The 14032-nt window shown below is 40.2% G+C and overlaps 1 protein-coding gene across 2 annotated transcripts in view; it reads right to left on the bottom strand.

Annotated features, from left to right (window-relative positions):
• Positions 1-13630, bottom strand: part of LPAR1 (lysophosphatidic acid receptor 1) — a 94369-nt gene extending 80739 nt beyond the window's left edge. The window contains exon 1 of one of the 2 annotated variants that reach the window (XM_081940756.1): positions 12796-13630. The gene's annotated coding sequence lies outside the window, so the exon portion shown is untranslated. The remainder of the gene's footprint in view (positions 1-12795) is intronic. The other variant, XM_081940755.1, reaches the window with a different exon arrangement.
• Positions 13631-14032: the final 402 nt, after the last annotated feature.

Genomic DNA, 14032 nt, shown 5'->3' with positions numbered 1-14032 from the left:
CGATTTGAATTCCCATAGGATAATAAATAGAATAGAAAATAAATGGAGGCTGCTATGCTCTTAGATGCTCTCTTGTAGCCTCCATCCTGTTTAAACCCTCATCACTTTTCTGGGGCTCAATGCAATTTCATAAACTGTGACCCCATAAAACTGTCCCTGTACCCATTTTTATCTTACTAGCAATTTTCTTAAATAAAATTACTAATGAACACTTGACAGAATGTTGGACACGAATAAACTATTCAAGTATCTTTACACAACATCCACAATAATTCTAACAAAATATATAGTAATGTCTGCAAAATACATTGCTTCCTTCCCCTTTAAGTGCACTTCATTTTTTTAAAAAAAAGTCTAAAAAACATTTATTCAATTGGAGTAGCTTCATTAGAAAATAAACCCATTATTAGGTTAATATATTTTATTGTCATGGTATACATCAGTGTAAGGTGAACTTTTTGGAGTGGGAGATGACATTTTTTAAACCTTAGATGACTGAAATTTGAAAAGATACAATGCTGGACTTTTTTAAAATGCAGGAAAAATAGGTTGCTCAGGAAACATAAAAATGTAATTGAAAAGGGTTTGGGCAGGATTTCAAACTAGCAAACTTCTATTTACAATGCAAATGTTGTAACCACTGTACTACTGCAGCATTCTTGACAAAACAAAATGTTCAAAATAACATTAGGGACCATGATAACAATTACAGTAACTTAGCTGCATGGGCATTCAGAACAGAACTCAAGAAATAACATAGAACAGTGTTCTTTTGAAGTGGACAACAACAAAAAGTGTGCCCAGTGAGTAGGCGATCAATAAAAAGCATTATTATCCAGCAGTGGGTTTCACATTTTGTTGCCACTGGTTCGCTGTGCACGCGCACCTTCCACGCATGTCCCCAGCCTTCCGAGCATGTGCTTTGCTCACACGTCCACTTCCGCACATGCACCTGGCCTCAAAAACGTGCCTAAATAGGATGGCATAGAGCCGATTTCCGCTACCAGAACCGGGTTGAACCGGCTGAATACCACCTCTGATATTATCTATTTCTGCCATCCACAAGTGGTTCTCTGTTCCAGTGATGGGCTGTTAGTTACTGTTGATTAAGGCAAGAAAAGGTGAACTCCAAACAAAATTACTTCCCTATTTCAAATCACCTTCTAGGATGAGAGAATATCAGATTTCTGTTTCTGGCCTTAAAATGTATCTTATTCATTTTAGTGTAATGACTCCAACTAAGGACATTCAAATATTATTAATAAGATTTATATTTTCTTTTATGAAATTCTGAATCACAGTGAAAGCAAAGCAATTCCAGATTCACGGTTATTAAACCAGGTTGCCCCATCCTTTACAACTTTAAGGCAGTGGACTTCTACTCCCAGAATTCCACAGCCAGACTGGAGTATTTTGGGAGTTAAAGTCCGTCTGTCTTAAGGTTGCCAAGATTGGAAAACCCTGGATTAATCAGTCTCCCCCTTTGCTCAGATATAATTTCTCCCATTGATTTCAAAGCAATTAAATTCAACAAATTTAATCTAAATCCAACCTAGTAATACTTCACAAGTTTACCGCATGATTGCCAATTTACAATAATGTAAATTGAACCCTGTTATTTATTATATTATATGGAAGATGTACAAAAGCAGTGATATAACTAGAATTCTGGAAGCCTAATCTGAAGTCCTCAGTGTGTCTTAAATGGAATTGTGATATAGACATAATGTTTTGTTTTTCAGTCTAAAGAAATATTTTCCCCATAATTTCTTCCCAGTTTTTCAACCTAACTGTTTGAAAATTAAATGGAATGCTATGGAGTAAAGCAGGAGTCACTCAGCTACAAAGGTTAATGCAATAAAACATTACCTCAGGTAAAGGAGTCAAACTGGTATTTGCATCCTGCATTAGTGCTTCATTACCACATCAAAGAAACATTCTTTCTTTCAAAGCATTTTATCCTCACAACAGAACACACAAGTGTCAAACAGTCTCCCAAACCATTCAATCAATCACTAAAAATACACTTGCCCCAAGGCACTTGCAAGACATAGACTGACATGGAAATTGTTTTGGAATTTGGGATAATGATGCACTGTAACCTCAAAACAGCCATGGGGATGAGTCTTCTGTTAGTCATATTGCCTACTTGTTTCATTTCTTTTCCTTCCTTTCTCATATTAGAATTTAAGAAATGGCTTTCTTAACCTGACTTTCTCCTTTCTAGTCACAAAGAGACCATTCAGCCCATATTTACTTATTCCGTTTTCCATTTTAATAAGAAAATAAAATACATTTATTTTCTAATCCTTCAATAAAACTGTTAACAGGTTATCAAAAAGCCAGTGAAAAATTTAAAAAACCATCTCAAAATTTCTGACTTGCTTTTAGTGGGAAGCCTCACATAGAACATGTGTTTAAAGAAGGCAGTACTATATATATTTTCCTGAGAAAGGATTGGAGCAGATATAAAAATCCAACTTGATAAAGATATTCCTGATTCATTGTCAAGATACCTGTGCTTTCACAGGCAGCAAAAAATCCAGGAAGAATTCTAAACCTCTAACTTTCTCCATTATCTGCAAGAGTTGTTCAACAGCAAGATGGCCTTCTGCACAGCAATGTATATACCATAAAAATATGAGGTTTTATATACTGTGGGAGGGGGTGCGATAGCTTAGTGGTTAAAGATGCTAAGTTGTCAGTTGGAAAACTGACAGCCTGGGTTTGAGACCCGAGCACCATGCAATGGGGTGAGCTCTCCTTACTTGCCACAGCTCCTGCCCATCTAACAGTTGGAAAGCATGCAGATGCAAATAAATAAATGTGTATCACTTCAGTGCAAAGGTAATAGCCCTTCATGCACTTTGGCACATAGCACATGAGTGCTGAAATGTCTCCGGATAACGCTGGCTCCCTAAGAAATGAACATGAGCGCCACTCCCTAGATTCAGACATGACTGGACAGGAGAAACCTTTACCTTTATATATGGTGGACAAATACAAACTTAATATTGATTAACCAAACTTGGGTGATTAGAAGCAAGACATATTCTATGGTATCCCAGCATAGTAAAACTTTAATCATAATCATATTTCCAATATCCTTCTTGGAAAGCCCACTGAGATGCACATAGTGGACATAAATGGAAATATAGAGCCGTGGTGACACAGCTGTTAGAATGCAGTACTGCAGGCTACTTCTGCTGACTGCCAACTGCCAGCAGTTCAGCATTTCAAATCTTTCTGGCTCAAGGTTGACTCAGCCTCCCATGCTTCCGAGGTCAGTAAAATGAGGATCCAGATTGTTGGGAGCAATATGTTGATTCAGTAAACCACTAAGAGATGGCTGGAAAGCATTGTGAAGTGATATATAAGTCTAAGTGCTATTGCTATAGGTATTATACAATACTTTCCCCAGTATTAGAAAACACAACAAATATTAGTAACTTGATTCTGGCATCTAATTAAGACAGGGTTTGTTAAGTATGTCACAGCTGATGAATTCACAAAGTACATTACACCATGAACCATAGATTACACATTACAGAGTAATCAAATGTTGCCTAAGCATGAAGTATGTTTAGTTTCGATGTACACAATTCTGTAAACCCAGCCAAATGGTTACTAAATCCATCTGGTAAGTGAAAGAGGCAAACGTAAATGGATTTTCTGGCTCACTCTCTATACCAAGGAGGAAATTTATATTGAATTGGTCATAACTTAATATTTCTAGAGCTGTTCTATTTTCATTTTGTATTAGGCTGTTAATTAACATACAAACGTTTCATTTCATTCTCAGATTGAAAGAAAAAACAATATAAAATCTATGGTAATTAAATGCAAGTTTTAATCCAACAAATGTCAAAATCTATCCATCCATCATCCATCCATCTAATTTATAATGAGACTAAAACATCTATTTTACATACTTTTGTGTACTTTTTGGTAGTCAAAAGCTACAACCTATTTTCACATGTTTATTTTTACATAGTGCTGAAACTATATGAATGAACTGGCAGATCTTCCATTTTTAAACATAGTTATACCATAGATATAAACCAAGAAAACAAATCAAAATCCTGAGCAATATAAACAGAAAGAGCAGGGTTCCCCCCATCAAATACTGTTTTCTTCACAACTACAGTCAATTTGTGTCTTGATAAAAGTTTCTTCAAGATGCAGAAAATGGTTCACTGAGTCATAATTCCTGAAACAAGTTTAAACCCTTATTTAGGGAAGATTCTTAACCAAGACTAGACTATAAGAAGCGTTTTAGATACTTGCACTACAATTTCTATAAACTGTGATAAGAGGCCCCATTGGCTGAGGTTTATGAACCTTTATTCTGGGACATTTGGATGGAACTTTACTCCCTAACCATTTTTAGCATCTCAGCACTAAGTTTGTGGTTTAGAGGATGACCCAAAGTAAAAAAAAAAAAAACCCAACTACTAAAAATTATAAGTACCCATAGCAAGACATTTCAGCCAGTGGATGTGCAAGATGAATACATATCTCCAATGTTCTTTAGCCAACTACTCCTGATAGAAAATTATTTCCACACAGAATTATAGAGCTGAAAGGAGCTGTTTAGGCCATTAGACTCAATCCTACACTCCATATTGGAATCCAGATTAAAGCATCCAAGACATATCAGCCATATTTCACTTGAACACATGGAATGAAGATACGTCCACCACATCTTTGAATGACTATTGCTATTAGGATCTTACTGTAAAGATATTGTAATGCAAGCAATTATCAAAATAAATATTACTCCTTTAAATATTTAATTCTATTGCATTTGATTTTAGTCCCCCATGTGAAAAGCTTTCTAATTCTCTCTGTAAAAGATCAGAGCCCTCTAGCAATGATTAGAGTTTTTTGGCTATATACTATATACTATAGCATTATTATATGCTAGATACTATAGCATTATTGTTTTTATTAAACTGAAGGGAACATAAGCCTAGGCTTTGATCCAGCTAAGAATTTGAACAGAGATTCTGATTCCTCAAAGTCAGAAAGATTTTGCCAGATAGATTTAGGTTTATTGGATTTATATGCCGCCCTTCTCCCCAATGACTCAGGGCGGCGTACAACATTAAAAAAAAACAACAGAATTTGAACAGAGATTCTGACTCCTCAAAGTCAGAAAGATTTTGCCAGATACGTTTAGGTTTATTGGACTTATATGCCGCCCTTCTCCCCAAGGACTCAGGGCAGCGTACAACATAAAAACACATATTACAAAAGTTAAAAGAAAGATTAAATAGAATATCCAAAAAACCCAATAGACATTTACAATAAGATTTAGAAATTAAATTAAAATTAATAATTAAACTTAATAATTTATTTTATTCAGGTCAGGACGTCTTGCTGGAAAAGCCAACTTTTTAGGGCGCACTGGAAGGACAGGAGGTCAGGAATTATGCGAAGCTCCGGGGGCAGCACATTCCAAAGGAAAGGTGCTCCCACAGAGAAGACTCTCCCCCTGGGGGTCACCAGCCGACACTGCCCGGCCAACGGCACCGAGGAGGCCAACTCTGTGGGATCGTACTGAACGGTGGGAAGCTACCAGTGGCAGCAGGTGGTCTCGTAAGTACCCTGGGCCTAAGCCATGGAGTGCTTTAAAGATCATAATTAATACCTTGAATCTCACCTGGAAAACAACCGGCAACCAGTGCAGGCCACCTAAAAGGGGTGTAACATGGGAGCACCTAGGTACCCCCATGACAACATGCATGGCCGCATTCTGGACCAGCTGAAGCCTCCTGGTGCTCTTCAAGGGCAGCCCCATGTAGAGAGCGTTACAGTAGTCCAGGTGAGATAGGACAAGGGCGTGAGTGACTGTGCACAGGATCCAGGAAGGGGTGCAACTGGCGTACCACGTGAACCTGGTAAAAGGGCCCCCTGGTCACGGCCGTCAGGTGTTCTTCTAAACTAAGCCGCATATCCAGGAGGACTCCCAGATTGCGGGCCCTCTCTGAGTGGGCTAAAATTTCTCCCCTTATCATCAAAGATGGTACAAGATGCACAAATCAGGATGACGGAAACCACAGCCACTCAGTCTTGGAGGGATTGAGCTTGAGCCTGTTCGTCCCCATCCAGATCCGTACAGCCTCCAGGCATCGGAACATCACGTTGAGGGCATTGTTTGGGTGGTTTGGGGTAGAGATGAAAAGTTGGGTATCATCAGCGTATTGATGATACCATACCCCAAAGCCACATATGATCTCACCCAGCAGTTTCAGGTATATATTGAACAGGAGGGGTGAGAGAACCGACCCCTGGGGCACCCCACAAGTGAGGCACCTCAGGGTTGATCTCTGCCCTCCAGTCAACACGAACTGTGATCGATCCGACAGGTAGGAGGAGAACCACCACAAAATGGTGCCCCCCACTCCCAACCCCCCGAGTCGTCTCAATAGGACATCATGGTAGATGGTATCGAAAGCTACCGAGAGGTCTAATAGGACAAGGACAGAGGAACAACCCCTGTCCCGGGCCCGCCAGAGATCATCAACCAACGTGACCAATGCCATCTCCGTGCTGTACCCAGGCCTGAAACCCAACTGAAACGGATCCAGATAGGCAGCTTCATCCAGGTACTGGGGAAGCTGATGTGCTACCACGCTCTCAACAACCTTTGCTACAAAGCGAAGGTTGGAGACCGGACAATAGTTGGCTAAAGAGGCTGCGTCCAGGGAAGGTTTCTTAAGGAGGGGCTTCACCACCGCCTTCTTCAAGGCAGTGGGAAAGAACCCCTCTCTCAATGAAGCGTTGGTAATCGCCTGGAGCCAGCCTCCTGTCACCTCCCGGGAAGCCGAAACTAACCAAGAGTGACACGGGTCCAGCACACAAGTGGCAGCACTGAGTCTCCCCATAATCCTGTCCATGCCCTCGGGAGTCACAGGGTCAAACTCATCCCAGATAGTTTCCCCAAGATTTATCCCCATCAACTCGTCCGAATCTACCCAGTCAGAGTCCAAGCCTGTCCAAATCTGAGCGATTTTATCCTGCAGATACTGAACAAATTTCTCAGCCCTACCCTGCAAGGGTCTTCCCCAGTTCCTTGATTAAATAAGGTGCGGGTCACCCTAAACAGGGTGGCTGGGCAGTTATCTGCGAACGCGATAAAAGTGGAAAAATGTTGCTGTTTTGCCGCTTTTATCGCCACTAAGTAGGATTTAATATGAATTCTTACTAGTGTTCGGTCGGATTCGGACCAGCTGGCCCTTCAATCACTCTCTAGGCATCTTTTCTGGTGTTTCATCTCCCAAAGCTCCTCAGTAAACCAGGGAGCTACCCGGGATCGGCACCGGGTCAGAGGCCGAAAGGCACAACATGGTCCAAGGCCCCAGTGGCTGCCCTATCCCAGGCTTCAGCTAGGGCTTCGGTCGAACTGTGAGCAAGGGATTTAGGAAAAGTCACAAGCTCCATCAGGAACCTTTCAGGGTCCATCAGGCGCCTGGGGTAGAACCATCTAATCAGTTCCGCCTCCCTGCGGCAAGGGGTGGCAGTATGGAAGTCAAGCCTAAGGAGGAAATGATCCGACCATGACAAGGGTTGGATAGAAATATCCCCTAAATCTAGATCATTCATCCACTGTCCAGAGATGAAAATCAGGTTGAGCGTGTGTCCCCCCTTATGAGTGGGGTTTTGAATTAACTTAATTAAAGATACACAGTATTATATTTTATTGCACTTAACAATAAAACTTAACAGCACGCTTTTCATACTATAAAACATTTGGAACAAAAAACAGGCAGTTTATTCACAATACTCATTAACACAGAATTTTAATTTAACAAATTTAATGATAAAATTGTTTATCATTTTATATTGAAACACAACAAATTACTATTATAAAACTGAAGCATCAATTGCAACACAGTTCAGATTTTGCAAGGAAAATATAGGGTTTAAAGCTTCTGTGCAGACTTTCCTGTGATTAAATTCTGTAGACATAGCAGGACCTTCTTCTCAGTAAATGTTAAGGTTTTTTTCTACATATAAAGACACTGCTTTTACAAATGACAGAGCAGAAAACTGGTGAGCCAAAATTAACTGTATAAACAACCACCATGACACAAATTCCACAACCTAAAGTTTGAAATGCTAAAAACTGCTGTGTATATGTTTTCTGCTTTATAGTAATATGAGAATTTTGCCCTATGACAGTGCAAGTAGATTGAAGAACTAGCAATTTTCACAGATGAACAGAAATTAAATGTTTCCCAAACTTAGGGAAAAAGAAACTAGAGGAGAAAAAACATAATGTAGTACGGTTTACAATTAAAATTGAACCCAAAATTTCTGTTGGTAAATAAGACAGTTGTTAAGTGAGTTTTGCCCCATTTTACGATCTTTCTTGCCATGGTTGTTAACTGAATAATTGCAGTTGTTAAGTTAGTAACACAGTTGTTAATTGAATCTGGCTTCCCCATTGATTTTGCTCATCAGAAGATTGCAAAAGGTGATCACATGACCCCGGGACACTGCAATCGTCATAAATATGAACCAGTTTTGCCAAGCATCTGAATTTTGATCACATGACCACCAGGATAATTGTGAGTGTGAAAAAGTCATAAATCACTTTTTTCAGTGCTGTTGTAACTAAAGGAACTGTTGTAAGTCAAGGACTGCCTGTATCGGTATCAGTGAATAACTGTTTCTAAAAATACAATGTTGTAAGAGAAGAGTCTTTTCTGACTAACAAATTTTATTAAGCTTTTGTAGAAATGAAGCATTTGCTATCGTTGTCCAGTGACACTGGACAGGTGAGGAGACAATTTTTAAAATATCCCATTTCAATGAATTCTGTGAATAATCTTGCTCTAGGGTACTGAAGGTGTATTCTTTGATCAAAACTAGTAAAGTGTTAGAAGATCAGAGAAAAGCTAAATAGAAGAAAGGAAGACTTATGAATTTACAGATCTGTCTGTAATAGCTTCATAAATATAGTGGACAAGGTGTTTGAGAAGCATGTTTGTGAACACATCAATAGGAGTTCAAAAATCACAAGCCACCATGAGTTTGTCCCAAGAGATTATAAACTAATCTAATCTTCCTTTAGACAGAGTTACTAACATTAGATAAGGGGAATGTTGTGGGGAGTATGCTGTGATCTCAGAAAAGCATTAGGTGAAACTTTTTATTACTTCCTCATTAAGAAAATATTAAAAATATATGAGCTTAGATCATACATCTGATAGATGGATTCACAATTAACCGAATGGCCATCCCAGACAGAACTCATAAACAGTTCCCATCAGCTTGATGAGCAGTATGGATTTTGGATTTTTGTCTTGGGTTTCAAGCTATGCAACATTGTTATGAATGATTTGGATGAGGGGATTATCATATCTGCAGATACATAAAACTATTAGAAGTGGTTAACCTTTTAGAATGGAAAGAGATTTTTTAAAATGCATATATACATGACCTGTGGGCTGAAATTAATAAGCTGAAATTTAACAGGGAGAAATATAAAGTCCTTTATCTGTGGCTCTGGGTTACTTAACAGTTGCCATCACATTTAGGCATTTTTACCTTATGATCTTTTGGAACATCCTTTTCACATGTACTACTAGCAAGCCAGATTTGTTTAATTGTGTCTTTCATTCCCCCCGCCCCTTCAAGTTGGTGTCTGGAATGTTGTTCTTAGAAAGTCTATCCTACCCTATTTTGCATAGTATTCCTTTGATCAATAAAAGTCTTTTTGTTCTGCCAGATCTCTGTCCTGTTGAGTTGATTTGTGTTTCTTCTAATTGACTATGGTCTATTTTCCTTGTAATAATTCCTAAATATTTTTATTAATTGTATCTAGTTTTACAATTCTAACTTCTTCATGAGTTAAATGGTAAAAAGATAAAAACAATCAGGAGAATAAAAATTAACTAATGACATATAATATTGCCTTCAAATCTAGTACAATTAATCACGTACAGTAGTGTATAATTATTATAGTATTAAAACATTTAACGTTTTCTCAAGGTAGGAAGTTACTATGTATATATAAAACCTACCATTAGGAATCAAATATTCTGGAGAACTCTTGAATGTTCCATTTGGTTCTTTGGATCACACTGGATCACACAACCAGGAGTGGTTGGGCATTTTTTACTATTCCCAACTGGAAGTCTATAGTGGCTTCAGACATGACTTCTAGACTGGTTCCTATAGTCTGGTTTCTTGGGTCCAATATGAGATTCTGGCTCAAAAGATTAACTTCTGGAAAAGCACCCAAACTATGGTTTGGAAGACAACTTGACTGATTTAGGATCCAATAAAACATTTGATTCCTGGAATGATAGTTCTTGTCCATCTCTACAAATCATACCCATTTATTTCAAAGATGTAATTCCATAAATGCATGTCCAGCAAGGTCTTATTCCTCATGCATACCAACCTAATTTTTCCTATCAAAGACAGATAGTCTTAGATACCACTGTTAAAACAAAGGCTTATAAGAGCATTCTTAATTGTTTGGCCCCAAACTGTTTTAAGGGTTTGAAGGCCAATGCCAATGTTGTCCCTGGGAGCAAGACAGTTTAATTAGTTCCAAATTAATTTAATTTGTTCCAACCATTTAATCCCCAGTTAGAACACTGATTCTTTATTGACATGCAAATTATGTACAACCTATAGTTTTCTAATTGGCTAGTTTAGCTTTTAGCTAAACAGCTTCTCTATCTTTTCAGGATAATGGTTTTGCTTTGTTTGCCCTCCATAATCATATAATTAAAACCCATTCAGAACATCTACTCCTTGGGCAATGAATGCAAGAGTCATAGTTTTATATAACCTATCTATTAGAAATACTTCTAATATTTGGGTGCTTCTTATAGTGATAACATGTTACCATTTTACTGCTTTTAAAGCTCAATGACAATTACGAATATTTATAAAATTAATATGGCATCTTCCACTAAGAAGAGGGTGACAATATGTTTGGGTTTTCCGATCCATTGTAACACTAGGTAGCAATTTCTTCAGAATCAGAAATGGACTTGGGCAAATTCCAAAAAAGGACAGACTCATGCAACATGGAGTGGAACCCAGCAAGGCAAGATAATATATGTAATAATAGTCTTATGAAAAGAATTTCCATTTCACTTTGTTTTTTGAGTCAAAGAAGACAAGCAATGAAAATAGGCCATGGTCCATTTGATTTTAGCATTCATTTATTTTCTTTTTGTTTGTTTTTCATGTGACATACTTTGGTTAGGCTTGCTTAGCTTACTCAAATCTTTTGTACATTTCATTGGATAGAATACTCAAAGTTCTGGTACATTGGTATTAAAGCTTCTCTACCTTGATCCCTTAATTGATAATGTTTCACAAAATTATACAAATACACTTTCTTTTCTCTTTGCTGAGGGAAGCTGTGGATATATGAATAAACGACCTCTGAAAGGCCTTAAGTCAGTCCAGAATTTGTGACAATTCTGCACCACAAAATTCATGGGAATCTTATTATTTTGGAAATGTCAGTATTGTCCATTGAAGAAAGTAACAGCATACCTAGCATCTATGCAGTACATCTAGCCTTACATTCAACCAAATGTAGATAACCAACTCTACAAAAAGTGAAATGCAAATATTTAATTAACTAAGATGAATCCCCTGATTCACCCATTTCAATGTTGCTAAACAAGATTTGGACAGTGATGCAAAACCGATTTAAAACCAAAAAGTTTTTTTTTAATCCATGTTAGTACAGTATTATTGCTATGCTATACAGGACACAGAAGAGAATCCAATCACCGGCATAGATTGCATAACAGTCCATCAACCATTTTGCAACGTTGCCAGTGTGAATATGAATACATCAGTGGGATGAAATACATAATCCTCATTAAATGACATTTACAGGCACTCTCTAAATAACTATTCTGCGTTGGGAAGAAGAAAGCTAAAGGAGTTAATGCTCCAATAGAGCCTTTCAAGTATCCCAGCGCTTCAACCCAGGATGGAAGCAATAACTCTAAGGGTGTCTTCTCTCTTTAAACATTAAAATACCACATGGCTCCAAATGAGAGGCATAAATTCACATTTAATCCGTTTGGAAGATAAGAACTTAAAACGCCAGTGTCCGTCCCCCCCCCCTTGAGTAGAACTATAATTCCCCAACCACAGATGCTGAAGGAATCCCTGTTTATTATATGGAGAGTTTTCCTAAAACAAAAGCTAAAGTACACTTGAAGACGAAGGCAGCCCACACAGAATAGACTGCTTCTTGTTTCCATTAACATCCCTAGAAGAAGGCAGCGGGAGAAAAAAAAAGATTCAGTCCCACTAATTGAAAAAGCTAGAGACGTGTCAGCAAAGTGGCGGGGGGGGGCGGGGGGGAGAGAAAGAGCCCTGGAAAATAGGGGGGGGGGGGAGAGACTTCCAGACAAGAAAGTATCATTCCTAAACTCTCCAATTATCTTTCTCAAATGCACAAGCAGCGGGACAGAAGGGACACACGCACACACACACACAAAACACAGGAGCAGTGTAAGTTTTAAGTATAGAAAAAGAAGCGGAGGAAAACTCAAAAAGTCGCCCGAGGCAAGAAGGGAAGGTGAGAGAAGAAAGTTGAGGTTTTCGCGACGACTTTTTTTCCTGGGGGGCAGAGGGGGGGGAAGCAAACCTGGGCTGCTTTCTTACCGAATCAACCGGCCAAGAATGGTGGCGGAGACACCAAAAGCAGCCCTACCCGAGCAAAAAGAGAGAGAGAGAGAAAGGAAGGACGCCCGTTGCCTTTCCAGAAACTCCCCCTTAAACCCCCAAGACGATTACCTGGGCCAGGCGAAGTCTCTTCCCCCCACCCCTGGGGTTGCCGCCGTTTCTTTTTTACCCCGCAGACTTTGTGGTCCCACCGAGCTTGCAGACCGAGCCAGAGGGGGGGGTCTTCCCGCCCTCGCCGCCTCTTCCAGCCAGCCGCCTGCTTGGCGTGCCTCTTTCCAAGTCGGCGGACTCTTCGCGTTCACTTGGCTGCGGGGTGGCTGCAGCGGGGAGGCGGCGGCGGCGGCAGTGGTAGCAGCGGCTGCGTATGGAACACCATCCTTTGCCCCGGCGCCGCTTCTGGCAGGGGGCGAAAGCGAGAAGGGAGCGCTCGCTGCTCGGCCGAGAGAAAAGAAGCGAAGGGGAGGCTGGGGTAGCCTCTGGCGCGGCAACCCTGCTCATCCGACGCGGGGGGGGGGGGAGAAAAGGGCGAAGGGGAAAAGTTGCGAGGCGCCGCCCGCGCCTGCAGCCGCCACAGGGCGGTGTGTCTGTGTGCAGTCCGGTGGGTGGGGTGGTTTGCCTTGCGTCCCTCCGCTTGGCTCCTGGCCCGGCTAGAAGCAATTCTGCGAGCCGGCTTCTTCTTCTTCTTCTTTTCTTTTTTCTTTTCCTGCCTTTTCTCACCTGCCCTGAGGTAGGGCTCCGCCTTGCTGGTCGCGCAAGTCTTTCCGCTTAGTGCCAAGGGGGTCTCTGAGTTGCGTCCCCTTCGCCACGGCGTGTCTCTCTCTCTCCTTCCATGTTCCCTTCTCCTCCGAGCAAGTCCAGTTGATTCTTTTCTCCTCTTGACCCGGTTCCTTGGGCCACCGCAACTGAACCAAGCGAAGTGATTACGAAACCAGAAAAACTAGTTCGGGAGGGGTGAAAGTTTGGCCCGGGCAACTTTCGTTTCCTTGGTAAGCAAAGGTTCAAGACGTGCCGGAGTTGAACTTTAAACTCCGAGACTGATGGTAGTTAAAAGCCAAAAGGTATAGCTCGCCTTCCTTAACCAGGTGTCCCGCGGATAACTTTGGATTATTACCATGCATTTATTTATTTGTTTATTTGAATTTCTCACAAATTGTGATTCAGCCAGTTTGGCTGAACCAATCTAAATGCTTAGGGTTAGAGTAGACATATAAGAAAATGTATAACCTCACAGGATAAGCATAAACATTGGTTCATTCTGCCAGCGCTCTTCCCATCATTTTGGAGAATGAGGATGCCTGGATGTCTGGAGGGTTGGAGAAGTATAAACTATAACACTTCCCTATAAGCT

The sequence above is a fragment of the Natrix helvetica genome, assembly GCF_964273705.1.
Source record: "Natrix helvetica genome assembly, chromosome: 2".
NCBI lineage: Eukaryota > Metazoa > Chordata > Lepidosauria > Squamata > Natricidae > Natrix > Natrix helvetica.
The sequence above is the reverse complement of the archived record's forward strand: the minus strand, read 5'-3'. Positions and strand labels throughout refer to the sequence as shown.